Raw genomic sequence first — 27,565 nt, 5'->3', positions numbered from 1 at the left:
GTCTGCAGAGCTGGATTTTTTTAAATGGAATGATTGTAGGTTTTTGCAGGAAAGCTGGCTGTGGAGTTCTGTGTGATACTGTGAGTGTTTTTCAAAGAGCATGATTATTCTTCACAGTATTTTTAAAGATATAACATGATTATTGGTCATAGAATTTGCAACTTGGTACTTTTCTTTGGTTGCCTTTTTCAGTTACACAAGCAGACAATCTACTAGATCAATAAAAACTGCCCCCACCCCTGGAAAAAATTGACCAGACGTAAATGTCATAGAACCAGTGGTTCTAAAATATATGTGGTGAGACCTGGGCATGGCATTGCAGGCTCTCCACCACATCTGGTTCCTCCACTATTTTTGAAGGATGCAGGTGTCAGCCCCAGGAGGTGCGAGGGTTAGAAACCCCCTCCGCATCTGCATCTCACTGTTACTGTTCTTAGCAGGAATAAACAGACCCTCTCCCAAGGCAGCCTCATTTGTCCTACAGCAGCCCAAATCCTTGCCCAGGGATAGCTGGGACTATAGGCGTGTGCCACCATGTCTGGCTAATTTTTTGTATTTTTAGTAGAGACGGGCTTTCACTGTGTTAGCCAAGACGGTCTTGCTCTCCTGACCGCATGTTCCATCCGCCTCTGCCTTCTAAAGTGCTGGGATTACAGGCATGAGCCATCACCGCACCCAGCCTCAGTGCATTAACTTCTATAGACCGAATCATGGAGAAACATTTGCTCATCAAAAGAATACTGTGAAAATCTTCTCACAGTACACACAGCAATTTCCTAATTTGTACATTCTAAGTCCTGAGTTGTGTACATTATCTTTTTCATAAACACAACTTCAAATTTCCACCTAAAAACGTACTACACAAGCAACCACAGAGGTCTTCTACAAAGCAATTTGTCATCCTTTGCATTGGACTGGTATTTTGGAAGTTTCAACACCTTTTCAAAGACACTCATTCCAATTCTGGGATACACTTGGACACACCTGCAATTTGTAAATGGAGCTCCATCCCTGGAGACCACGAGGCTGTGTGCTGCCTGCTTCTGGAAGTCTCCCCACGTTTCAGACTCACAAGAGGAAAATGTTTTCCAAACTGATTTACAGCAGCTCCCCGATGGAAATCATGTCTGGAATTGTTGGTACTAAGTCACTGTGGTTTCCAGGCGAGTTACACATAAAAAGTTATAACTTTTTCTTAACCATAATGCAGTTGAAATGTCAGTTCCATTTTGCCTTGAGCTTATAATCACTGTGAGATTAGAGCACACTTTTAAAAATCGAGTTAGGAAATGGCATTGTTTAAGGCTGACCTCTCAGCTCTGCTCTTGTTTATTTACTTCCATTTCCCCCTAACCCTGCAGAATAGTGTAAACGCAGTTTACACTATTTTTCTACAAAGAAAAAACGCATTTTTCTACAAAGTCTAAAATCCTTTTTCGCTCTGAGATTTATGCTCTCGCCTGATTCACAGGTGTGATTTTATTTGCTTAGGCATTTTTATTGCTAGCAGACCTTGACCTTTTTCAAATGATAAGGTTTCTAACTGCCCACTTCTCTCCCCAAATCATGCCTGAGACCTAATGTTCCTTGATATTACATGCTGTTATTATCATCCCTTATTGATTGGCTGTCTGTTGTCATCTGTAAGTCCATAAATCCTCTTTTATAAATTAAGTGCAGTCAGTTCTGCCTGCACAGTAACTAGCAGAAATATTTAAAACGCAGGACAGCCAGGAAGGACCTGTCCATCTGCAAGTGATTCTTGATTACTCATTTGAAAAGGAAAATGGCTGAAAACCTGGACAGTTAGCATTTGCTTTAATTAGGGTATTTAATAAAGTAACAGTAAACTTAGAAACATTTAAAAGACTCATATTGCTATTAGTAATCCCTTATTACTATTAATCATGACTGTTTCATTTTCTTGACAGTGCATTTGAGTTCTGCATGGGGCAGAGGGAAGTGGATCTCCACCTAATTGAGAAGGGCTTTGAGGCTTTGGACTCTGGCTTTTATTCAGTTGGCATTGGGGAACCATTAAAGGCTTAAGAGCTGTGAGTGACATGAGCAACATGCTGCATTAGGAGGAGTAATCTGTGCATGGGAAGGTGGGAGGCAGGGAGCAGAGAAGGGCAGCAGGGACTCCAGAGACAAAAAAATGAAGTAATGCATGTCCCCCAGCTCCGAAGGCTGGCAACGAGAAGGGATAGGAATGTAAGTCTTGGTGGGATGCCATCGTTTTCAAAACAGCTCACATGGATTCCAGGGTTGTGCCTTCCAGCAACTCTGTAAACAAATGCAGTTTCTGCTCCACAAGCACCTCCCAGTGCCTCCTGTACAATGGGGCTGGGTATAAAAACAGGAACAGGCTCAGCACCTCCTGTGCAATGGGACTGGGTATAAAAACAGGAACAGGGCCTGGACCCTTCATCAAAGTGCGGACAATTTATAAGATAGAGCAGGGCAAGTTTCATATTCAGGCACTTGTTCATAAGGAAGCTGAATATTAGCTAGCTGGAATTTAGTTGGTCTGAAATCACATGGCCACAAAGGCAGAACCAGCACTGATATCCAGGCTTCCGAGACAAGACCGCTGTTCTCTGAGCAATAATGGCTGCCTCTGATGTCACTAGGACTTGAGAGGAGATTTCAGGCTAGTTGGTGAGGGACTGCACTTAGACTAGTGGGCTGGGGCACAGGGTTCCCCCTAAGATGGTGGCTCAATGGGTGGTTTCCCACCTCCATATCCAAGCAGTCTTCTGGATGGGGAAATTATTAAATTATGCTTTGCTCTGGGAACGAACTTTTTCCCACATATGATGAGAACCTGACTTGGATTGTTCCACATCTGGTTCATCATATCTGCTTTAAAAAAAACCCCACTATTCATGAGTGAGTAATGCTGCACATGCAGTTTCCCATCTGCAGCTTGACTCTTTAGCAGCACCATCCTTCCCTTGCTTGGGTGTTTGATATTGGTGGTCAGCACACAGAGTCCCTCATGGGTCTCCGGACACCCAGCAGACACGGTCATAATTCCTGTCTTGTTGTCTTCCACTTTGGCACTCCCTGGAACACCTTTGTATGGACGTGGATGGTCCTCTTTTGTTCCCTACTAAGCCCAGTGTGGAAACACAGGTGGCTCTGTCTTCCCTGTGAGGGACTCAGCCCTCCCTCTCTGCATGTTTCGGACTCCCGTGTGCTTGGTAGAATGGTAATTGCCCCTGGGGAATCTCCCTGGAGCTTGCTGGGATTGGGCAGGTCATGTCATGCTTTTCTTCCAGACCCTGACTCCAACCCTATACCCATTCCTGGGTCACTAGGCAGAACATTTCAGGCTTGTGACAGCTTCAAGATGCCAGGCATCACCCATCTGACCCTTCTTTGTTCAAGGGGCATGCTTGAGTCCCAGAACAAATTGGGGGTGATAATGCTTACTGACCAAAGCATTAGGACACTGTCCTTTGGATGTGGCTGGTGTCAGGCATGTGGCAGGCTGCAGGAGGAGGTGGCCCGTGGCCTGGGGTACATGGCTGGCTACACAGCCTTGATGCCTTGGTATAGTCAACTGCACTTATCCCTCTGAGCTATTCAAGGACCTCCCAGTCAGCCATGCCACCACGGAACAGAATGAAGCGAGCATATGAATTCTGTCCCAAATCCACATTCCCCTCCGTGACAGGACACAGCTAGGAGAGGACATCAGACCACCAGTTTGGAAAGAGCTGGGAAGGGGAAGGGAAGACGGGCGATGCTTGCCTGGCTTTGGAGAGGAAGACGTAATGAACAGGACAGAGAAGGATCTGCCTAGAAGGTGACATATGAGGAAGCAGAGTGACAAGAGGGACCGTGAATGCTTCAGGGGGACCATGATGGCAGCTGGGTGAGCACGACAGGTTTCACACACACATATATTTTACACATCTTTCTGGATGCGTGAATCCCAAAAGAGCCCTTCCTGGGAGTCTATCCAGGCCTCACTCTCCGCATTTACTACTAATGTGCCTTCAAGAAGCACCTGTACCCGTTCCAAGCCTCTGGTTTCCATTTGTAGAACTGTCCTGACTCCAAGGGTGCTGTGAAAAGAAGATGAGATACTACATGTGAAAAGACTTTGAAGACGAGACATCTCACACATGCCAGCAGTGGTGCTTTGTCTGTATTCCTTTTTCCACTGTGACAAGTGTCTGCTACAGTCTTTGAATGCTTCCATAGGGGCCATTGCACAGGAAGAGATCTGGGGGCAATCTTGCTGACAGTAAAATCAAACAGACTCAAGAATTGATGTGAGGGCCTGTGGCATGCACGGAGTTGTTGGACGAGCCCTGATTCCGAGGGTAGGAAAGATACCTGGCATGTCATCATCCTTGGGGACCTGCAGTCTGGCCCCGAAGGTGAGACTGAAATTCATGAAATATGAGCAGGAAGTCGAAGAGATCAGCCTCACTCATGCATGGTCACCCCTCATCTATCCGCAGATCAAGGTGCTGGGCGTGCTTCAAAGAGTCCTCAGTCAGCACCCAGAAAACGTACTGTGCACTTGAGGGCCGTGGCTAAAGAGGCACTCACTGTGATCCACGTTGCGGGGGCACCTGAGAGTTTGCAGCTGTCTGTGTTGCTTAGGAATGGTGTCTCACTGCTAGAAACAAGCCCACAGTGACAGGAGCTTAACAAGATGGAGCAGTGTTTTTAGTTTTCTCACATCAGGGGGTTGGGCAGTGGGCAGTGGGTGGGGCAGAGTCATAGCGGCAGCTCCAGGGTCATCAGAGATTCAGGGTTCTTTGTCTTTTTGCCTGCCACTTCGGCACGTGCCTCAAGTTGCACACCTGCTGCTGCAGTGTCAGCCGTTGCATCCCCACTCAAGAAGGCAAGGAGGAGGAAGGCTCAGGGCTGTGCCTCAGGGACAAGTATGCCCACCTTTAAGGAACTTCCTTAGAAGTCCCATTTGTTGCTGACTCTGCTTACAATTCCTGGAATTCTCTCTATGTGGGAGAGGCTGGCAGTGTGGCCTTTCAGCCGGACACATCTCTGTCCCTTGTTAAGGAAGGAAAGGGGAATGGATATGGGAGGGGAAGCTCAGCTTCTGCCTCACTGTCTAAGTGAGATGAAATTTCCTGACAATGGGCTCACACTGAGTGAAAACTGTAAATGCACAGGTCCTCCAGGCCATGGCGGCTCACCCATACCCTGAGGCTCCCCACCCATCCCCCGAGGGCCCCTCAGCCTCAGGCCCCCCATTCCCCTGAAGGCCTCTCAACTTCAGGCCCCAGCTCCGTGGAGCTGTTTGGGCATGAAGTGCTCAGTGCTTATTTGCGGCCGGGAGCCCCACTTAGGGGCCTGAAGTACACCCCCCAGCTATTAGCACTGATTGTCAAGGCAGCCTAGAGGCCTGAGTAGGTCCTTGAAGCTGAAAAGGGAGTAATTAAAACGCCTTTATACTGAAAGGGAAAGCATAACTCATAAAATTAATTATTTGTCAGCATAATTTGGGAAATTATTGTAATGTCTACAAACAGAATTTGACAGTGTGTCAGAGAGCATGCAGAAGGCAGGAGATGCCCAGCCAGGAGGGGAAGGAAGCCCTAGGCCAGCCAGCCTCATTTTTCCTCCTCCCTTCAGCGAATGGCAGCTTGATGCATCCAGGGAAATGAGAAGTAATTCATCTTGACTTTAACAAGGGCCTTGGACTGAGTGCCTTCTGAGAAAGTATCAGAACACCAGGGAAAGATGGGGCCCCGTGCGCTATCATGAGGCGGATGTGGAACTTGCTAGGCTGTCCATCTCGAAGAGAACTTAGCAGTGATGCAACATTTGCTGGGCTGAGGGAGGGGAGGGCATGCAGGCTGCCCTCATTGGCACCAGCAGCAGGCACGGAACAATAGAAAAGCTGTTTGCTGCGGAGGGGAGGTAGCAGCTCATTCTTTTAGAGCATGATTTTTGGTCTCAAATGTGTTTCCTTCAAGGCAGATCCTTAAGGAAGATCAGCAGCAGGTAGTCAGCACAGTACGATGTTGACCCCTGAAGCCATTTGAACCTAGTACTCACTGGTCACGCCTCATTTTCCTTTTCAATCCCATTTATGGCTGAGATATATTTAAAATGCATGGTTTGTCAACTCCAGTTCTGTACAAGTTCTCAGCATGGGCTAGCACCTTGGACACATGGGGATTACTTAATATAAACCCTCTAACTTTCCTGGCTTTTCTTATACCCCTCCATCTACCATCCACCATTATCTTGTCTGCCAATCGCATTTAATAGATTTTATTAAAAGCGCCTCCATAACCTTTTCAGCTCAAGGCATTTTAAAATGGGACATATTAACTTACAAATTGAGCAGCAAAGCTCTAATACAGTTTCAGCTAAGTGAACTTTCCGAGGGGTGAGAGGAAAGGTTGGTTCTGTCACAGAAGCTGTGACCTGAAACTCCAGCAGACTCAGTTCCACATGTCAGATTTCCATGATGATTACCCACAATGAAATGGAAAATAAATTTACTCCAGAATTTTAAATTCAAATAACTTAAATTTACTCAGAAATCAATACGCTGTTGGTTTCGAGTGGAAAAAATCCGTAGAGTGTAAGTCGTGTATAACTAAGTGCCCAGTATAATTAGAAACATTTTTCTTACTGCCAGTGTTGACTTCAGCAACTTTCTAATAATGTAGCTTGGAAGGGAGAGTGCTGTAGTCATTTGCAGCAATCAGTAGTTCACATTCGATGCGGATTCGCTGTTGGGCTCACAAATTCAGTTTTTTTTAGAAATTGTTCAAATAGGAATGAAAGACACAGAAATAACATGGCTGTGAAGTTTTCAGGTGAACCTGAGTGTGGAAAACTAGACCTGGCCAGGATAGAAAGTGTCATCGATTACAGTTTTGTCCTAAAATAAGTCTGTATGTATATGCAGACTCCTTCTATCCATTTTTTGAAATTCATCCATTAAGATGCAGATGTTGGTTTTTCTATAAGGGGTCCAAAGACAAATTATGCTATAAATAATCGTTCTGAGAACACCAAGATTTTACCTTCTTTTTTCCTGGCTTTATTTCTTTATCATTTTTCTTCTTATAACAGCTATATGTGTGCTATGATGATTTATTCTGGTTTCAGAACATTACCTTATAATGAAAGAGAAATATTTCATATTTTAAAAGAAATGGAAAAAACATTTGGTTATTCACATTTCTAAAACATTCGTAAAGGCTCCTAAATGTTCACTTGGACTGTGAAAGGTTTTCTAAAGCAAGGATTATAAATGGGCACTCTGTTTGCAAGCCCCATTCTTATCTCCTCTTGGGAAATTCTCAATGTGGCATTAAGTGACATTGCACGAAAGATTTGTTTCTCAATCCCTCCAACTTTCTAGACCTCAGGCTGTACCTGCAGAATAGGATAATGTTCCAGATTCTCCCAGCATTACCTAAAACACTAAGTAAAAGCTGAACAAAATAGATATGGGCTGTTCCATTAGGCATGGGCTTTATTTGGTCTTGCAGAACCTGAAGGAAAGGAAAGAGCAGGAAGCTCGCGCTTTAGGGGAAGCCACTGTATGTCAGCCTTCACCATGCTGCGCTGCGCCCTTACACTCACTGTCTTATTCCATGCATCCCTGGTGGTCATGCAAGATAAGCATCAAAGCCCTATTTGACAGAGGCAAAAATGGAATCTCAGAGAGGCAACTCACTTTCCCAAAGTGACATAGCTAGACAATGCTGAGAAATGCCAGAACCAAAACCTGGGTCTGCTGGGCTCCCAAGCCCAGGCTATCATCTGCCGTCACTACAATTTACCTTTATTTTTTTTCATCCTAAATGTATCACGCATGGTGAAGAATTACTTCCAGATTCCCCCTGCCGTGACTATGTGGAGTAGAAAAGGCATAAGTGCTCCTCTCACTCTGCTGCCATGGAGGGCAGGCTTGCAGTGGTCTCTGGATACTTTGGACCACAGTGCACAATGAGAACTCTATTTTGCATTGAAACCCAACACATACAGACACTGATACAGCGTTCATGGAACAATAGCAACTCTCTCAGTGTATGATGTACTTTGGTATTTTCTGTTCTATTCCATTCTGTTTCATTCTTTAAAAAGCTGTGACCACTGAATTGATTTCCCTATCCGTGAGTGTATTTGTGACCTACAGTTTGAAGAATACTGAGTTCCAGCAATACAGGCTGTTTGGTTTGACTGACTCTTACCTCCCTTTCAGAAAAAGCCTCTATCAAACCGAGAATTCTTCAGGTCTGGGCTGTGAAGCCTGTCTTGTTCCTCCAACTGTAAAGACAGACAGGGTCTGAGCGAGGGCGTGAGCAGGGCCGCCAGCCAAAGCACAGAGTGGAGGCCTGGGATGGAGCAGGGAGGGTGGGGTATAGCATTCGTATCCCTGAAGATCACCTCTGTGTACACAGGGAAGGGGTTCCTGGGACTTGCCCTTCACCTGCTACTAGAGGACATGTGGAAAGGTAAACCAGTCTAAGTTACTATGAGCATCGCCTTATTTTGTGATTCGCAGGACTGTCTTTCCTACTAGCCTAGGAACCCCGTGAGGGCAGGGGCTGTTTCGGATTTGTCTTTTCATATCTGTATCCCCATATCCAAGCACAATGCCTGACCCTTAAGTAAACACAGCATAAATAGATGTCTGATTAAAAACACAGGGCTTATCATTCCTGTTTCAATTCCCAAAGCTGCGCCAGTTTAATCTCCATCTTCAGCACCACACCCTGCCTTCTGCCCCAACTCTTGCTGTCTCGAAATCTCGGAAGAAAGCAGCCCCGAGCCCTGTCATATGTGGGTTAGGCCTTCCTGTCTTTCTGCATTGTGACGTCCAACAGCAATCCTTCCTGGGTGCTGCCCATGCTGAGCCTGGCTTTGCTCAGGAGCCTAAATGCAGACTCTTTCCTCCCCCTCCCCTGCTGGAAATGCTGAATCTGGACTGCAGCCTAGAAGGTGCATGGGGAAATGATGTCCATGAACGTGTCCCCAGCCAACGTTGGGGAGGTATGCCGCTCAGCACCCTGGACACACCAGGCCGCAGCACTCACCCTCAGGGCCTCAGTCCCTGTACTGTGTGGAAAGGCTGCTTGACCCATAGCTGGAGAGGAGAGCTGATCGTGGGAAGAACAGAAGAGAAACCACAGACATGCAATGTTCAGATGTGGAAAATGCATGCAGACAGGTGCATGGGAAACGAGGGTCAGGAGAGGAAGAGGAGGAGACACCAAGTGGGCCGGAGCCCAAGCAAGCAGCTAGAGCTTCCACCGACTCGAGGCGGCCTTGGGCCTGTGTTTTGTAAGCTTGATGTTTGGTGCAAGTGAAGATGTATTTTAGGAATGAAAATGGTATTTCATGAATAGAAATATCGTCTTGTTCCCAACTGGCTTCAGAGTCAGAGGACTGGGTTCACAAGGGCTCAGTGTGCAGACAGCCTGCCAGGGCCTGCGGGCTCTCCCCATCTGCTGTGCCCCCGACCCCAGCCTAAACACTGGCCCCAAATGGTTCTCCTCAATGCCAGGCATATAAAGATTTGGAAACAAAATAAGTTCAGAAAGGGACACACAACACGTTTTTAAGTGTTAAAGTATTTTCTTCTCAAGGCCATCAGAAAAGATACTCGAGCCTATTCGTCAAATGTTTGTTAACCTAATAATGCGATAGAAATGTTTAATGCATTGAGAACCTTCAGGTGTATCAGAACTGCAAGAACCATAACAACGCAAGAGCTCAGCCGTGGCCCAGAACAATCTGGAATTAACGATAACACCCAGCACACAAATTGTAATATATACACCCACCCAGTGGTGTTCGGCCAGTAATTCTTCCAGGTAATAAGCTCACTGCTCCCTGGTTTGAAAGGTGTATACGTTTAATTCTATGAGGTAACCTGGAGAAATGGACACCTGCGAACCCCCAGTAAGTTCTGGATAAATGTATCAGTCCCTCATATTTGAAACTGTATACATTTGGGATCATGAAAAACGGGGTGTGCCGTTGTGGCAAGGACATGAAGATTCATGCTTCTTGCATGGAGTAGAAGCAGCTGCCCTGACTGGCCGCTGGGCTCCCAGCCCCTGGCCTGCTAGAGGAGATGGGAGCCAGCAGATGGGCCCTGAATAGTCCAGTGAAGGCTGCCCAGCACCCAGGAGAACTGATATTGCACCTGAGGGTCATGGACGGTGAAATTTCACTGTGTTAAGACACTGAGATTTCATGGCTTATCTGTAACAAGTAAGGTAGTGTTGCTTTAGTAAATTCAACTGGGCATGTTAGAATATCGGACAGTGCACTCTAATTTCCTTCTGTGCTAAATTTAGCTGATTTTACAGCATTCTCAGTGGGCTCCTTAGCATGTTTAGGTGGGGTTTGCACAGTCCCATAAAGATGCTAAGTAGGATGTAGAAATCACTCATTTCTTACCACAGAGGCCTGGATAGTCACTTTCACCTGGCCCAAGAAGGCCCATGAATTGCTATCCCAGCACCTCCTAATATAACTTTATTAATTTTATTTGACATGTTGCAAATCTCCAAAACATCCTGTAGCTCCGTGGTCAGCACAGGTTTCCTCTGATTAACCATATTTTCAACTGTTTCTCCATTTACGTAGATGAAAGGGAAGATGAATAGTAACTATCTTTACTCAGGGGTATTGCAAATAAGCTTTAATTTCATCACATTATTTGACTTAAATATAGAAAATAAAAATGTGTGTCTCTCTTTTCAGTGGCAGGGAAAATTCCTGCTGGACATAGTCACAGACTCTGGGGGCTATAACCAGCAGCACACAGTCCTGGTAGAGGAGAGGAGAAAAGCCTTGTGGGGATGAGAGTAGGGGGTTTCTATCAACCAATTAATTAGGATCTAGATATATTCAAAGCAACAACCAAGGGAAGAATGGAGGAAGGGAGGGAGAGAGAGAGAGGAAAGAAAGAAAGCAGACAGGAAGGTAGAAAATTAGGTAGATTAAAAGGGAAGGAGGATGGGAGGGAGGAGAAAATAATTAGAATAGGAAATTTACAGCAGTGGTTCTCAAAGATGTTCTATGGACCAACAGGATTCACATCTCCTAGTTAAGGAGCTTGTTAGAAATACAAATTCTCGGGCCTCACCCCAGACCCACTGAGTCAGAACTTTCATATGTGTTTCAACATGTCCTCCAGGTGATTCTAATGCACACTCTAATTTGGGAACCTTCTTTAGGCATTGATAGGTAGAAGAATGTAACACCTGGGACTTATAAACATGAGCCCTGCCAGCTGTCCAACAGTGCATTTAAAACAGTAGATCGTATTCAAGTAGGATTTATTCCAAGAATACAGTTTTGACATTTGCCAATATTCAACACCCATCTGGAGTACAAACATATAATAAAATAGAAATGTATTGACATTTATTCAATATGGTAAACTGTGCATGTACCTCCAGCCCCTGGATCTGTGTTCTCCATCTGCTTGATTGGGAAACCCTACAGGCATCCCTGCTGAAGCCAGAAGCATAAGGATGCCCACAGCCTTCTCTGCTCTTAAAATTGAACTGGACATGTTTGCCACAGCTGTAGACAAGAGAAAGCAAGGAGAGGTATAAGGCCCAAAAAGGAAGTGATGAAACTATCTTTACTTGCAGATAATAAGATCTGATATCTGGAAACTGCTATGAACAATAAAGAATTTAGTAAACTAGCAAGCTATAAAATCAGCATGCAAAAACAAACCGACTTCATATGCACAAGCAAAACACAGCTTGAAGTTATAATCAAAGATAAGATCCCATTTACAGTAACAGAATAACATTAGAAAAGAAAAGAAAGCTGGGGATAAACTTAACAAGAAATACCCAACATAGATGAAGAAAACTGCAAATGCTCCTGAAAGTCACTAGAGTAGGTGTAAACAAATGGACCATGTTCTTGAACAGGAAGACTCAACATCACAGTGAAGTTAGTGTTCCCTGTGTGAATTTAGAATTGTCGCATGATCCCCAATAAAATAAGATTTTTTTTCTAGAGCTAGAAAATTTAAAATTTATTCATAAAAACAAATGAGCAAAAATAGCCAGGAAACTCCTGAAATAAAAGTAATGAGGGTGGACTAGTTTCCTTTAGGTATTAAAACATATTATAAAGCTCTATAACTAAAATGGTGTGTCTGTTGGTGGAAGACTAAAAGATACATGGAACAGAACAGAAAACCCAGAAATGGACCCCATTAGATATGCAAATTTAATGTATAATCGAAGGGCTTCCTGAATAACTGAATAAAATAGACTTTTTAATAAGCATTATTGAAATAAGTGAATACCTATATGGAAAAAATACAAAACTGTATCCATTCCCTATTCCCATATACAAGGATACATTACAAGTGGATCAGAGATATCAATATTAAAACCAATATTAAAAATATGAAACTGTACAAGTACTAGAATAAAACAGTTGCTTTAGTCTCTCTAACCTGGAAGTGGAAAAAACTTGTCTAACAATGACTCAAAATCTAGAAGAATAAATGAAAAGATTGATGAATTGACTATTTACAAGTTTTAAAAAGCCAAAATATTCTATATGCAAAAAATACAATAAGCAAGTTTAAGACAAATGGCAAATTGGGGGAAATATTTTCCGTTTATATCTCAGAGAAATGGTTAATATCTCTATATTAAGAGCTTCTAAAACACAGAAGAAAAAGAATTAAAAGAAAAATGGGCAAGCAGTGTGAAACAAGAGTTAACAGAAGTGCAAATGGCCTGTAACCACAAGAAAACATGCTCAACCTTGTCAAAGTAGCACACATAAAAAGTGATGTTACACAGAGTCACTATCTCTCACGGATCAGTGTGATACAAATTCAAAAGTTTGACAATACTCTGATGAGGCTCAGGGGAGGGGGAAGAGGCACCATCATTCATTGCTACTAGAAATGCAATGATAGAACCCCTAATTAATTCAATCCAAACACATCATTGGGTGCTAGAATTAGTGGGAGAAGTTTGATGAGGAATGAGATATACTCCTCACAAAATATGTATATATCACAAAGAAAAAAGAAGAGAATAACTTGATGCTGGAGAAATCTGGCAGTTAACATCACCAATAATGGGACAATTCAGAATTGTGTACCACTGGATAGGATACAATGAAAAGAGCACAGCCTCCACTCTGTGCTATTCCTACATATAATACAAGCCTGAATCTAGTTAAAAAGAAACCTCAGATGGACTCAAACTAGGAACATATTGCACATGACATCGGACTGCAGCCTCCAAAAATGACAAGGTCATGAAAGTCAAGAACTACTCCAGATTGAAGAAGATGAAAGAGACGTGATACCTAAATGCAACATATGATCGAAATTGGATTCTGTTGCTACAGAAGACATGGTGGGGAAAACAGGAGAAATCGTAGATTAGATGGCAGTGATGTGTCAATGCCGATGTCCTAGTTTTGATGGCTGTATTGTGGTTACCTGGTGAGTGTCCATACTCCAGTATTTGGGGGCAATGGGGCTCATGCTAGCAGCTCACCCTCAAACAATTTTTTTATGTTTTTATACAATTCGAAATTATTTGTACATTTGAAATATTTCAAAATGAAAATTATCTTTAGCATTTAAAAATGTTTCTAATTCTTAGGCCAGTCATGGTGACTCACACCTTGGGAGGCAAGGAGGGTGGATCACCTGAGGTCAGGAATTCAAGACCAGACTGGCTAACATCGTGAAACCCCATCTCTACTAAAAATACAAAAAAAAAAAAAAAAAAAAAAAAAAAAAGCCAGGTGTGGTGGTGGGCACCTGTAATCCCAGCTACTCTAGAGGCTGAGGCAGGAGAATCGCTTGAACCCGGGAGGCGCAGGTTGCAGTGAGCCGAGATTGCACCACTGTACTCCAGCCTTAGCAGCAGAGCAACATTCCATTTAAAAAAAAAGAAAACTAGGTTTCTAATTCTTTTTCATTTAAAACACAAACTGATACAGTCCTTAATGGAAGACAATAATAGTAATAACTGGTTAACCTGTATATTCCATTCTCACTCACCAACTGTGGTTTTAGGAGTTTGTTCCAGAAATGAACTTGCAAACAAATGAAAAGACACAGGTACAAGACTATTCACTGCAACACCATTTGTTATAGCAAAAGACTAGACTCTACCAAAATGCCCATCATTAAGAGTCAGACTGAATAGACCATGGTATATCCACACAATGGGGTATTACTACATGTCATAACAAAGAAAGAGGAAGAGTTTGAGAACTAGAGCTGTGGGGAAAAAGAAGGCATGGAAACAGAAATCGGGCTTCTCTGAATACATTTGCTTATAGAATTGGCTTTGAAAGAATGTAAATATATTTTATCTACTCATAGCACTAAATTAACCTTTTTTTTTTTTTTTTTGAGATGAAGTCTCACTCTGTCACCCAGGCTGGAGTATAATGGCACATTCTCAGCCCACTGCAACCTTCACCTTCCAGGTTCGAGCAATTCTCCTGCCTCAGCCTCCAGAGTAGCTGGAATTACAGGCACCTGCCACCACGCCCAGCTAATTTTTTTTTTTTTTTGTATCTTTAGTAGAGACAGGGTTTTACCGTGTTAGTCAGGCTGGTCTTGAACTCCTGACCTCAAGCAATCCAACCGCCTTGGCCTCCCAGAGTTCTGGGATTATAGACATGAGCCACCATGCCTGGCCAGCACTAAATTAATATTTTAAAAACCTTGGAAAAGAAATTCTAAAATGTTGTAAGCAAAGTTAAGCAAAGGGACAGAACTGTGTACTGAGCTGGTGGCATAACAATAAGGAAAGTATTTCAAGTAACTTTGAAAGATGAAAATTTGTACATCCTAGTGGGATGTACTCTAAGGATAAAAAAAAAGGTCTTCATCTGTTTTCAGCTGTCAGAGTGTTGGTGGGAGTGGCATGGCAGATTTCTGTCTTTAAGACCGTTATGTAACTAAGCATGGTGGCTCATGCTATAATAATTCCAGCACTTTGGGAGGCCGAGGTGGGAGGATCGAAAGGTCAGGAGTTTGAGACCTGACTGGACAGTATAATGAAACCTTGTCTCTACTAAAAATGCAAAAATTAGCTGGGCTTGGTGGTGCATGCCTATAGTCCCAGCTACTCGGGAGGCTGAGTCAGAAGAATCACTTGAACCCGGGAGGCAGTGGTTGCAGTGAGCTGAGATTGAACCACTACACTCCAACCTGGGCAACAAAGCAAGACTCAGTCTCAAATATATGTGTGTGTGTGTGTGTGTGTGTATATATACATATATATATGTAATTATATATGTAAATATATATAAATATATATATTAAAATTATAGTCTCAAATATATATATACGTGTATATAAAATCATTGTATGAGTGTTGTGGGGCTAAAGCAACTGAGTGATTATGTTGATGTCTTTGGGAACTGAGATTTTCACCCCAGTCAAAACTTTAAATCTGAATTGGGACTATAGTGATTTTACCTTTTAAAAAAAGAGGATTTCTTCTACAAAAAAGCCTAGAAATAAGACTTAACTAGTGGCATTGAGCTTCCTAGCACTAGAAAAATAAGCAAGCTTCTTAGATAAATACATGATTGCAGGTCAGATGCAGGTAATGTGTAAGATGAGCTTGGAACATCTCATCATTCCAAAAAGCAAAGAGGCTACACTGTCAGCTATCAACGTGGGCTTGTCAAAAAGACTCTTAGGCTGACTTAAAGAGGCTCCTGCTAGACAAAGATGGGAAAATCTACAAATCAATAATAATAATAATAATAACCTTAATGGGCTGAAATGCTTCAAGTATGTTTCAGTCCATACTATTAAATGCTGAATTTGTATGAAACTTCCAAATCAAAAATCTCTTTTAAGGTTTTTAGTGGGAAACTTGAGCTTGATTGGTGAACATAACATTTTCTACACCTGGTTTTATTCTTGTGATGACTTCCTTCAAGACTGTTAATGATAACCTCTTCAAATATTTGAAAGCCACAATTGTTAAGAAAGCCTTTGCCCAAGTAGGAGGTCACAATTGCCAGGAGATTATTTACTGCTTTTTCTTAAGTTTAGAGAAACTTTGTTCTTGCCATTAACTAGAATTCAGATAATTAAGTCTCTTTAAATTATCCTATAAGGGTAGAGTGTTTCTTTAGGTTAACAGCTCTTCCTTTTATTTCTTTGACAAAAGTAATAAATGGTTTTGTGATAATGTGAATAGATTTAGAATCTGATCAAATGTTTTTAATATTAAGTATTTCAAAATAATGGGCATTTCCATAGACCTACATGGATCCCACTCTATCAGTCTTAATTATTTTTCTTTAGGGCTTAAACACTGACTTCTTTATTATATCTCACAGTTTTTAACTCCATAATGTAGTTGAAATTTTGCTTTGAATCCATACATTTTACACATTCATGTTAGTATATGCCATGGTCTGACTATCACTGTACCTTCAGAATTTATGTTAAAATGGTAGCCCCCAAGTGATAGTATTAGGAGATAGGGCCTTTGAGGAGGACGATTAGATTATGAGGGCTGGTTGGGATTAGTGCTCTTATGAAAGAGACCTCTGAGAGCTAGCTAGTCCCTTCTGTCATATGAGATTACAGTTAGAAGGCACCATCTATAAGAACATAGGCCCTCACCAGCCACAAAATCTGCCTCGATCTTGGACATCCCAGCTTGCAGAACTGTGACAAATAAATGTTTGTTGTTTATAAGCTACACAGTCTGTGATATTTTTGTTATAGCAGCCTGAACTAAGATGGTATACTTTCACACAGAGTCTTGCAGCTATCTATTCCATTCACTCACATGCTCAAAAATGTCATTTAAGAGGCCATTTTTGATACTAGTAACCTCTGCTATAACCAATCTTCAAAGTGTGACCCCTTCACCAAAAATATTAACAACAATGATGATGATAATGATGCTTTGTTCACAGATTCTTGCAAAACTCTTTGTTTGGACAGCCAATGCATGTCAATTTGAAATTGCAATAGGAAATTTAAGGTTCCCCTTTTGAATAGTATTGTTTGAAGATGCATGGATGTCATGTCAGATGACCAGAGACAAACCTAATCTAGAAGATCATTAAATTGCACACTGGGAGGACTGATGTTAGTAACAACACTTGATGGGCATCATGAGTCTGACTCTCTCAAAAGGAATTCTTGGGCCAGGCATGGTGGCTCATTACCTGTAATCCCAACACTTTGGGAGGATGAGGTGGGAGGATTGCCTGAAGCCAGGGGCTTGAGACCAGCCTGGGCCACATAGCAAGACCCATCTTCACAAAAAAATACAAAAACTTAGCTGAGTATGATGATTCACCTGTAGTTGCAGCTACTCGGGAGGCTGAGTTGGGAGGATTGCCTGAGCCTGGGAGGTTGAGGCTGCAGTGGACCATGATTGAACCATTGCATCCAAGCCTAGGCAAAGAGCAAGAAAAATGAATGGACGGACGAACGAAAGAAAGAAAGAGAAAGAAAATAAACAACTTTTGTTAAAAGTGGTATTCCGATTCCATATTTTTCACAAAGCAAAAAGCAATTGGGACCATAGCATCTTGGATTTCATTCTGATAACATCACTTAATGAGGAATACAGCTCTATAGGCCTAGAGACCTTCTCTGTGAATACAACAGTGGATTTCTTGATTCCCAGGCTTTTCAGATTGAATTTTGCTATAAAGTGTTTATACCTTTCTATTGGCATTGGTATCCAAAACTTTTAATTTTTTATCTATTATATATTCCAAAGTGTTTATGTAAGCTTTGACCCTTTCATCCCCAGCAGCTTGTCTGGTATGCGGTAGATACTGCACTGCTGCCACCCAGGTCAGTTCTTTAGGGTGACACAGCTATCCTACAGCTGGCACATGGGCTGCCAGGTTTGCAGCTGTGACCTCCTCTGGGAACTGCCTGACCAAGTTGACACCCCTCCCATGGATCATCCTGTGGCTAATGGCTGGCTCCCATGGCCATAGGAAAGCCCAATCCCCTTGTGTCAGTTGAGGACAACTTAAGACACCTCTATTTCAGAGCTTCCCATAGGATCCACTGAGGCCTCAACTACTGCTGGAGTGTGGGGGCAACTTCTTCTTCTGCCCATCCCTGGCCTCCCCACTTCCTCGCAGATATCTGTATTGAGGCCCAGTGAAACTCAAACTCTGAACTCTTCATGGCCAGAGTCTATGACCAGGGCAAACAATCAAAAACAGGTAGTATTTTTTGTACTATAAATAATGTTCAAAGCATTTATTTTGAGGGATTCAGACTCATGGTATACACCAGGTGCCATTACTAACATCAGCACTTATCAATCTGCAGTAGAAGCTTGTTTGATTTAATAATCTTCTACACTGGGTTGTCTCTGGGTCATTTGGCCTGTCACCCACACACCTTCTAATGGTATTATTCGAAAGTGGTACCTCTCTTCTTTCCTGTGCTTCACTGGTCTCAAACATGTTACTGACAGTTTGTAATGCAGCCTGGCAAAATGAGGGATTCTGCAATTGCAGAAGGAATTTTGGCTTTTGGCTGTTAAATGCAGGATATTGTAACTAGCTTCTTGTATTCAGTCTGACACAGTTGTGGCCCACTCATAAATACTCCTGCTTCTTATTGTGTAACTCCAGACAATTTTTCTAGTTCTCATCTTTTTCTGTGTGAGATCAATGCTTAGGGAAGGGTGCCGGCATCATTTGCCTGATGTCATTGCATCTTCTGATTCCTTTTTCATTAACTACAACGTCTGAGACAGAGGAAGACAGGATTATTGGAAAATGCAAATCTGAATTTGAGATCATTTTCATTATATTTCCTGAGTAGAAACTTTTTTTACTACTCTACTTGGCACATTTGATGACTTTTCTTTAATTAAAAAATGTCTTTTATTTATGATGGGAAAATATGTCTCTACACATATATAATAGTATTAAAAAGATCAACAAAAATAATTTTACCAAATATGTATATATTTAAATATAAAAGTATATAAAGTGGCCTGTAGGCCTCAATGGCTTCAAAAATTAACTTTTAAAAAAGTTTTGATTGCATAAATCCTCAAGAATGTTTTGAAATAAATCAAGTAAAAAAAATTAAAAAAACAAAGCCTGCATTAAGCAAAATAGGCAATAATGACATTCCTTTTTTCGATTGGACAATTAAAGTTCTGAAAAACTCATGAATATAAATGTCAATTATGTCATCTCTGATCCAAAATATTTTGAAAAGTCAATTATTTGAAGCTGTAAAACCCCACAGTCCTCTTTACTGAGTTGATTTAATTATGCAACTTACTGTAACATTTTTAAAAAGTTATAAAAACAGTATTTTGAGATTCCATCAAAAATCAGATCTTGCTGAATTTACACATCAGTAGCCAGGAAAGAAGGGGAGGATCTGGGTGAGAAGAAAATTTTATAAATCATTTTTATTTTAATAAGGAACACCTAATGCCAGATAATAATTATAAACATAATCATACATTTTATTTAGTCATATAGGTAAAAATACTAGCCAACTACTTGAATAAAAAATGCCCTCACATGCTGAGCCTGTTACTGAACTAAACTGGGTTCGTCTGCCCCTGCAAGACAGGAAGACACTGAAGTGCTAGGTTTTTGCAGCAAGAAAGTTTTACTGCAAGTCAACTGGTGAGGAGAAGGAGGAAAGACTCAAATCTGTCTCCCCAGGCTGCGGGCTGTGCCGGGCTTTATACGTATAGGGTAATGAGGCATGATCGAATTGGATGTTGCAATGGGGTAATGCCAGAGCTTGATCTGATTGAATCCTGGCTCCAGCTTTGCAGTGTCCATTTCTTAACTCAGTCCCTGCTCCTCTGCCTGAGCTCTTAGGTTCCTCCCGTGGTTACATGCTTGGTTCATCTGGGTGTGCTTAGGGTATGTGGCCTTCAACCTGGGGGTCCGTACAGCTCACAACTTCCTTACACACAAGTCGAGCCACATTGTGACGCAGCATCGTTGTCTAGGGTAATACCCAAGGTTTGTTGTCTCACGCCAAGAAAGTCAAGGACGTGGACACACAAGGAGTGAGGTTTAGAGTGCAGGTTTAATAGGCGAAAGAGAGAAGAGCTCTCTCCTGCAGAGGGGTCGCGAGCGGGTTTTTCCAGTTAGCAGCAAAACGCAAAGGGTTTTACAGATGAGCTGGAGGACGCAATGTCTGATTTACATAGGGCACGAAAGATTGGTCAGAGCAGGTGTGCAATTTGCATAAGGCACGAAAAACTGGTTAGGACTAGATGTGCCATTTGCATAGTGTGGGAAAATGTGGCCACCCTCACCCTAATCTTTTATTGTGCAGATGGGTTCTCTGCCTGGCTGGCACCATGTTGCCTGTGTTTTTACTGTACACATAGTGACAAAGAAAAGGGAAGACAGGGCCTCCGTGTTGAACATGCCTGGCCCTCAGGTAGCCCTTTTCTACTGGCACAGCTGCCAACATTCACCTGTGCAAACTTCTAGCTTGCTTATCTATGTCTGCAGCTCGATTTTTCAGGCTGATCTTTGTTAGAAAAGAAATGATTTGGGAGCTGCTTTTTGTTAAAAGGGAAGCCTTGCCAAGGACTTTTACCCTTACTATCTGCCTAAATAATTCCTTTCTAGCTCCTGTATCAGTTGGTCCTATGCCTGGTACAGACAAATTCGCATATAAGAAACAACCTGCAACTGAAATAAAACAGCTTGATAACGAGGAGTCCGTGGGGGTGTCAGGAAAGTGCCACCTGGCTCAGCCACCTTGTGCCTCTCTGCAGTAGATCCTCCAGAGAGAGTAATTGGTTTTAGAAAGATTACAGGAACCACATGCATAGCTTCTTTTTACTTTTTTTTTTTTTTTTTGTAGTTTCAGATTCACAAAACAATTGAGTAGAAGGTTCAAAGAGTTTTGATATACTCTTTGTCCAACATGTACACAGCCTGTTCCTCTATTGGCATCCCCCACTAGAGCAGTACCTTTCTTACGATCGGTGAACCTACCTTGACACATCATTACCCAAAATCCATGGTTTACGTTAGGGTTCACGCTTGGCCCTGTGCATTCTGTGGGCTTTGAGAAGTGTATAGTGACATGTATCCACCGTTAGAGACTACAGAAGACTTTTCCTTGCCCGAGAAATTCCCGTGCTCTTCCTGTTCATCCCTCCTGACTGCCAGCCCCTGGCAGTCACTGGTCTTTTTGCTGTCTCCATAGTTTGACCTTTTCCAAAATGCCATATATAGTTGGAATCACACAACACGTGCCTTTTCCAGAGTGGCTTCTTTCACTAAGCAATGTGCAATGTGTGTGTGTAGTGAAAACACAGCATTTGTATAGTGAAAACAGCATGAAATGTAATTTCAACAGTTGCAAATTTTTGAATGACTGTAAACCATGGTTTATGGCTCTGAAAACTAACAGACATCAGTGTCTTGGCCCCTTTGTAACCCATCCGAGGTACAGTGAGAGACTACTGCACTGTCCCGCCTCCATCTTCCCCGCCCACTCCCAGAAATCCCCTCTCCAAGTAGGAGAAACTGCTACTATCTGATTCAGGTTGCACATTTCCATGACAAATAAAACCCCTAGTGCCTGAAACTGCTTTTCCGGTTTCTCCTTTCACCTGTGATTATTCCCTGAGTGTTGGGGGCTTCAGGACAGAACACCTTGTCATTGGCTGTGAGCATCAAGACCGTGTTGAATGGGTTTAGGCTGTGAACCTGCTCAGGTGTGTGCCTTCGTAGGGGGAATTATCCAATGAAAAGATATTTTTCTGCTCAATGAAAACCAGAAAGGAGCATAACACCTGTCACGTCACCAGGCTGCCTCCAGGCCTGGCATTGGAGGCACAGCAAGAGCCTAATGCTAATCATCCAGGGAGGAAGTGTCCCTGGAAGCTTAGTCTGAGCAGCAGGAGGCCACCCTGCATGGCTGAAACCCCTTTTGCCTTCACTTTTCTGTGGCATAGTGGGACTAAGCCCTTGTCTTTGGCTTAAGAAGGGGTAGAGTTATGTAACCCTCATAATTAAGACCTTCCCAACCATAACCGCTCTTTTATTTTCAACACTGTCAAGAAGGATTTGCTGGCTGTAACTCTTTCTTGCTTGAGGGCATTTTTAATTCCATTGTCAACAAATTTCTGAGTCACTTCTGATGGCAATAATTAGGACAAAGAGAAGCTGAGGACCTGGGAATAAAAGCAGGCTTGGAGATTTTTTGAATTAAGCTTAGGGTATTGAGAGAGAGGAAACAGGCTTTAGAATGTCCCTTGTCCTGTGACTGGGAAAGGAGAATGTGTGCCCACAGGTCAGGCTCTGAATCTGACACCAGGGGCTCAGGTAGAATGGGTGTCACAGGAACAGGTAGAGTGGGTGTCACAGCCAGGGACTAGGTAGAGTGGGTGTCACAGCCAGGGACTAGGTAGAGTGGGTGTCATGGGGACAAGTAGAGTGGGTGTCACAGTCAGGGGCTCAGGTAGAGAGGGTGTCACAGCCAGGGACTAGGTAGAGTGGGTTTCACAGCCAGGGACTAGGTAGAGTGGGTGTCACAGCCAGGGACTAGGTAGAGTGTGTATCACAGTCAGGGGCTCAGGTAGAGAGGGTGTCACAGCCAGGGACTAGGTAGAGTGGGTGTCATGGGGACAGGTAGAGTGTTTGTCACAGCCAGGGACTAGGTAGAATGGGTGTTATGGGGACAGGTAGGCTGGGTGTCACAGCCAGGGACTAGGTAAAGTGGGTGTCATGGGGACAGGTAGAATGGGTGTCACAGCCAGGAGCCCAGGTAGAGTAAGTGTAAGAGCTGGTGGTTTTAGGTAGCCCACATAATGAGAAGGTAGGGGAAATGCCTTGTTACACGGGCCAGCTCAGTTAGGAATTTGTTTCTGTGTAACCATGGTGTGCCCGAGAGGCACTGCTTCCAGGATGCAGGACCAGAACTTGATGTGAGGATTGTGCTGCAGTCAAGCAAAGATACAGACATCCTCTTGAATCTTCAGAAAACAACTACTTATTTAAATTATGCAAATTTTTTTTCTTGCATATGATCTGTGTAGCCTTATTTTAGAGAATTTAACGATGTTTGATATTTGGTATTCTGGCATTCCAGAGTCAGTAATTGGGCTTCATGAAACCCTGGAGCTAAACCTAATGAGAACGAGATGCCTTCCTCAACCCCAGAGGTTGTGGGTTCTAAGGGAAAACGTCACAACAATTGTTGGTCTTTTCCCAATAGCTCCTGGTGTTTATTCTTTCCTTTCCCTTTTCTTCCTTTTTCTCCTTCCCCTCTTTTGTTTTTTTTCCTTTTAGCAGAGATTGTTCTGGTCATCTATTGCTGCCTAACTGACTACCCCAAAACCTGGAGGTTAAAAGCAACACCTGTGATATGTCATGATTTTGTGAGTCAGGAGTTGGATCAGGGTTTGGATATGTGACTGTTTGTGCCACTCATTCAGTTGGGAAGATGTCTTGTGCACACATTGGCACTGTGGCTAGGAAGGCAGGAAGGCTGGTTCCCTGCACTGTCCACTGGGGCAGCTACCCCTGGCCTCGCCAGCCTGCAGTCTCAGGATCCTCACCCTCCTATGGCTGCTCCAATGAGAAGTTGCTAGCTTATAGGACCTGGGTCATCTTCTATTGGTCAAGCAGTCTCAGAGCCTACATCGAAGGGTTTCAGACATAGACACCACCTCTTCGTGGGAAAAGTATCAAAGAATGTGCAGCATTTTGCTTTGTCTTATTTTTTTTAGAGACAAGGCCCCATTCTGTTACCTGGAGTGCAATGGCAGGATCATAGCTCACTGTAACCTCAAACTCCTGGGCTCAAACCGTCCTGCCACTTCAACCTCCCAAGTGGCTAGGACTACAGGTGCACGCCACCATGCCTGGCTAATTTTTTATGTTTTATAGAGTCAGGGTCTCACTCTGTTGCCCAGGGTGGTCTCAAACTCTCACCTCAAACTATCCTCCCACCTCGGCCTCCCAAATTGTTGGGATTACTGGTGTCAGTCACCATGCCCTGCCTGGAGCATGTTTTAAAAGTGAGATTTATTGTGGTATCAATTTACATACAGTAAAATTCACCCTTTCTGGTGTACAGTTACATATACATTTTGACAAACATCGTTAGCCCACATTCACTATTGTGATGGAGATATGACGATTTCTATTACCTCCTCCAAACACCTTTGTGCTTCTATAATTACCCCTCCACCCTGCCCCAGCTTTTGGCAAGCACTGCTGTTTTCTCTTCTCAATACTTTGCCTGTTTCAGAACATCATATAAGTGGAGCGTGCAGTGTGCAGTCTTTGGAATCTGGCTTCTTTCCCTTAGTGTCATGCATTTGAGATTCGCCTATGTGTTCACGTGTATATGTATTTTGTTCCCTTCTGCTACTGAGTAGCGTCCCATTCCATGGATGCACCACAATTTTGTTTCCCATCCATTTGTTTAAAAACTTAGAGTGTTTGCAATTTGGGATAATTATTAAAGCTGCTATGAATATCGCATATAGATTTTATTTATATGTGTACATATTTATTTATTTAGAGACAGGGTCTCACTCGGTTGCCCAGGTTGGAGTGCAGTGGTGCAATCACAGCTCACTACAGCCTCAACCTCTCAAGCTCTCGTGATCCCCCCACCTCAGCCTCTCAACTAGCTGGGACCACAGGTGTGCACCATCACGCCCAGCTAATTTTTAAATTATTTTTTTGTGGAGACGGGAATCTTGCTGTGTTACCCAGACTGGTCTCAACCTCCTGGGCTCAAGCAATCCTCCCACCTCGGCCTCCCAAAATACTGGGATTATAAGTGTGAGCCACTATGCCCTGCTTCATATAGATTTTTATGTAAACGTTCACATCTCCTGTGCACAGTCACCCAGGGGCAGGATTGCCAGGTCACGTGGCTTGCGCATGTTTAACTTCTTAAGAAAGGACCAAACGGTCCCACCACGTGGCCGTGTCATGGGCATCTCCCTCTCATGCCACGAGGACCTCAGGCCTTCCACATCTTCACCGACACTGGTTGTTATTGCTGTTGGTTTGTGTAGTTTGAGTTCTCCTAATAAGGGTCCAGGGCATCCCATCATGGTAAATTTCCCTAGTGACCAGTGATAGGAAGGTGAGGTTCTCTTCACTTGTGGATTTCCTATCATTCTATTGGCTTTGGTGAAGTAACTATTCATTCTTTTTGCTCACATTTTTGGTTTTCTTATAGTTGAATTTTGAAAATTCTTTATATTTTCTGAAAAATGGGCTTTTATTCTTTTATTTTTTTAAGAGACAGGAGTCTTATTTGGCTGCTCACTGCAGACTCACACTCCTGGGCTCAAGGGGTCCTCCTGCCTCAGCCTCCCAAGTAGCAGGGTCTACAGGCATGCACTACCACACCCTAATTTTCTTTTAGGTAATTCTTTTTTTTTGAGGCAGGTCTTGCTCTGTCACCCAGGCTAGAGTGCAGTTGCATGATCTCGGCTCACTGCAACGTCCACCACCCAGGTTCAAGTGATTCTCCTGCCTCAGCCTCCTGGGTAGCTGGGATTACAAGTACCCACCACCATGCCCAGCTAATTTTTGTATTTTTAGTAGAGATGGGGTTTCACCATGTTATCCAGGCAGGTCTCGAACTCCTGACCTCGGGTGATCCACCCGCCACAGCCTCCCAAAATGCTGAGATTACAGACGTGAGCCACAGCACCCAGCCTTTTGTAATTCTTTGTAGCGATGGGGTTTCACTATGTTGCCCAAGCTTGTCTCAAAACTCCTGGCCTCAGGCAATCCTCCTGCCTCAACCTCCCAAAGTTCTGGCATTATAGCCATAAGCCATGAGCCACAGCACCCGACCTGGGTATAAGTTCTTCACTGGAAATCTGTCTTGCACTTGTTGTCTTCCAGTCTGTGTCCCATACAATTCCTATTTATATCTAATTTTCTTAACAGATGTCTGTCATAAAGTCAGCTTTATTCATTTTTTTTCCTTTTATGGATTATGTCCTTGGTATTGTATCTGAAAAATTTTTGCCTAACGCAATGTCACAACTATTTTTTCCTAGAAGTATTATAATTATAGGTTTACATTTAAGCCTTTGACCCATTTTGAGTTAGATTTTATAAATGGTATGAGGTATAGATCCAGATTTTGTCTTATTTTGTGAATGAATGTCTAATATTTCCAGTACATTTGTTGAAATTACTATCTTTTCTTTTTGTTTTTATTGAAAACCAGTGATATATGTGTGAGTAATTTCTTGCCCATATTCTCTATCACTGATCAATGTGTCCACCCCTTCTCCAGTAACACCCTGTTTTAATTTCTATTGATTTATAGTTAGTCTTGAAATCAGGTAGTAAAGGTTGTCCAATTTTTTTTAAAACTTGCTTTGGCTATTCTAGTTACCTTGCTTTTCCATATCAATTTTAGAATCACCTTTTCAATGTCTAAGAAACATCTAGCTGATTTTTTTTTTTTTTTCTTTTTGATACAGGGTCTTGCTCTGTCACCCAGGCTGCAGTGCAGTGTAGCTGTGATTTTGATTGGGACTGGAGTCACTGTATTGATCAGTTTGGGGAGAACTGACCTCTTTACTGTGTTTTCTTCCAATCCATTAATGTGATATGATTCTGTATTGATTAGGTATTTGGTTTCCTTCATTTGTGTTTTGTAGTTTTCAGTCTACAGATATTGCACATAGTTTGTTAAACTTATATCTATTTTGTGTTTTTATTGCCTAAATAAGATGTTAGCTTTAGGTGTTTTATAGGTGCCCTTTTTAAAGTTTAAAATTTTTTCTAAATTCCTGCTTTGCTGAGAGGTTTTTTCTTTTTTAAAATATCACAATTGGTTATTATATTTTGCCAAATGCTTTTCCTAAATCTATTAAGATGTTCATATGTTTTTCGTCTTTATTCTGTTGATGTGAGGAATTACTTTGATTGTTATTCACATCTTGAGCCAACCTTGCTTATATAAGATACACCTCACTTGAACAGGCTAGATTGTGACTGTTACATATGGTTGAATTTTATTTTCTAATATTTTGTTGAGGATTTTTTGAACTTGTGTTCTTGAGGGATATTTGTCTATAGTTTTCCTTCAGTGGCTGTTTCTGATTTTGCTATCAGGGTAATGCTTTAGAATTGGTTTAATTTATCCCTCAAATGCTTGGTGGAAATCACCCATGAAATACACGTAGTCCTCGTCTTTGTTCCTCCAGATGCTGTGTGTCTGCAGCTCCCAAAGATTCTGTCCTCTCTTATAGCTCACATTCACCCCTTCAGTCATTCACTGAGGATTTGGGGTGAATTTCCATTGTCTCCTCCTCCTGTGCTTTGTGACCAGTGAGTGAGACCCATCCTGACTCCTTGGAGAGGCCCATCTTTCCTTGTATTTCTCAACACTTGGCTGGTGTACAACTGAAGCTGTCTTGTGGGCTCAGGAAAAGTTATTGTTTTGCGCTTCTTTCAGTCTTGTTCTTAGGTGGATGTGATGTTCTTTGCAATACTCAGCATCCCAGGCACAGCAAGCCCTGTGTCCATTTTTAACCCACACATTTTACTGGATGGCAAGTAGGGCAGTTTC

General features: G+C 42.7%; 1 protein-coding gene across 1 annotated transcript in view; it reads left to right on the top strand.

The window, feature by feature from the left end:
- Positions 1-27,565, top strand: part of SDK1 (sidekick cell adhesion molecule 1) — a 652,070-nt gene that overhangs the window by 413,833 nt on the left and 210,672 nt on the right. The gene's annotated exons all lie outside the window — the stretch shown is intronic.

The sequence above is a fragment of the Aotus nancymaae genome, unplaced genomic scaffold (assembly GCF_030222135.1).
Source record: "Aotus nancymaae isolate 86718 unplaced genomic scaffold, 86718_ANA_hifiasm-v0.15.2.pri h1tg000015l_0, whole genome shotgun sequence".
In the NCBI taxonomy this organism is placed as follows: domain Eukaryota; kingdom Metazoa; phylum Chordata; class Mammalia; order Primates; family Aotidae; genus Aotus; species Aotus nancymaae.
The sequence above is the reverse complement of the archived record's forward strand: the minus strand, read 5'-3'. Positions and strand labels throughout refer to the sequence as shown.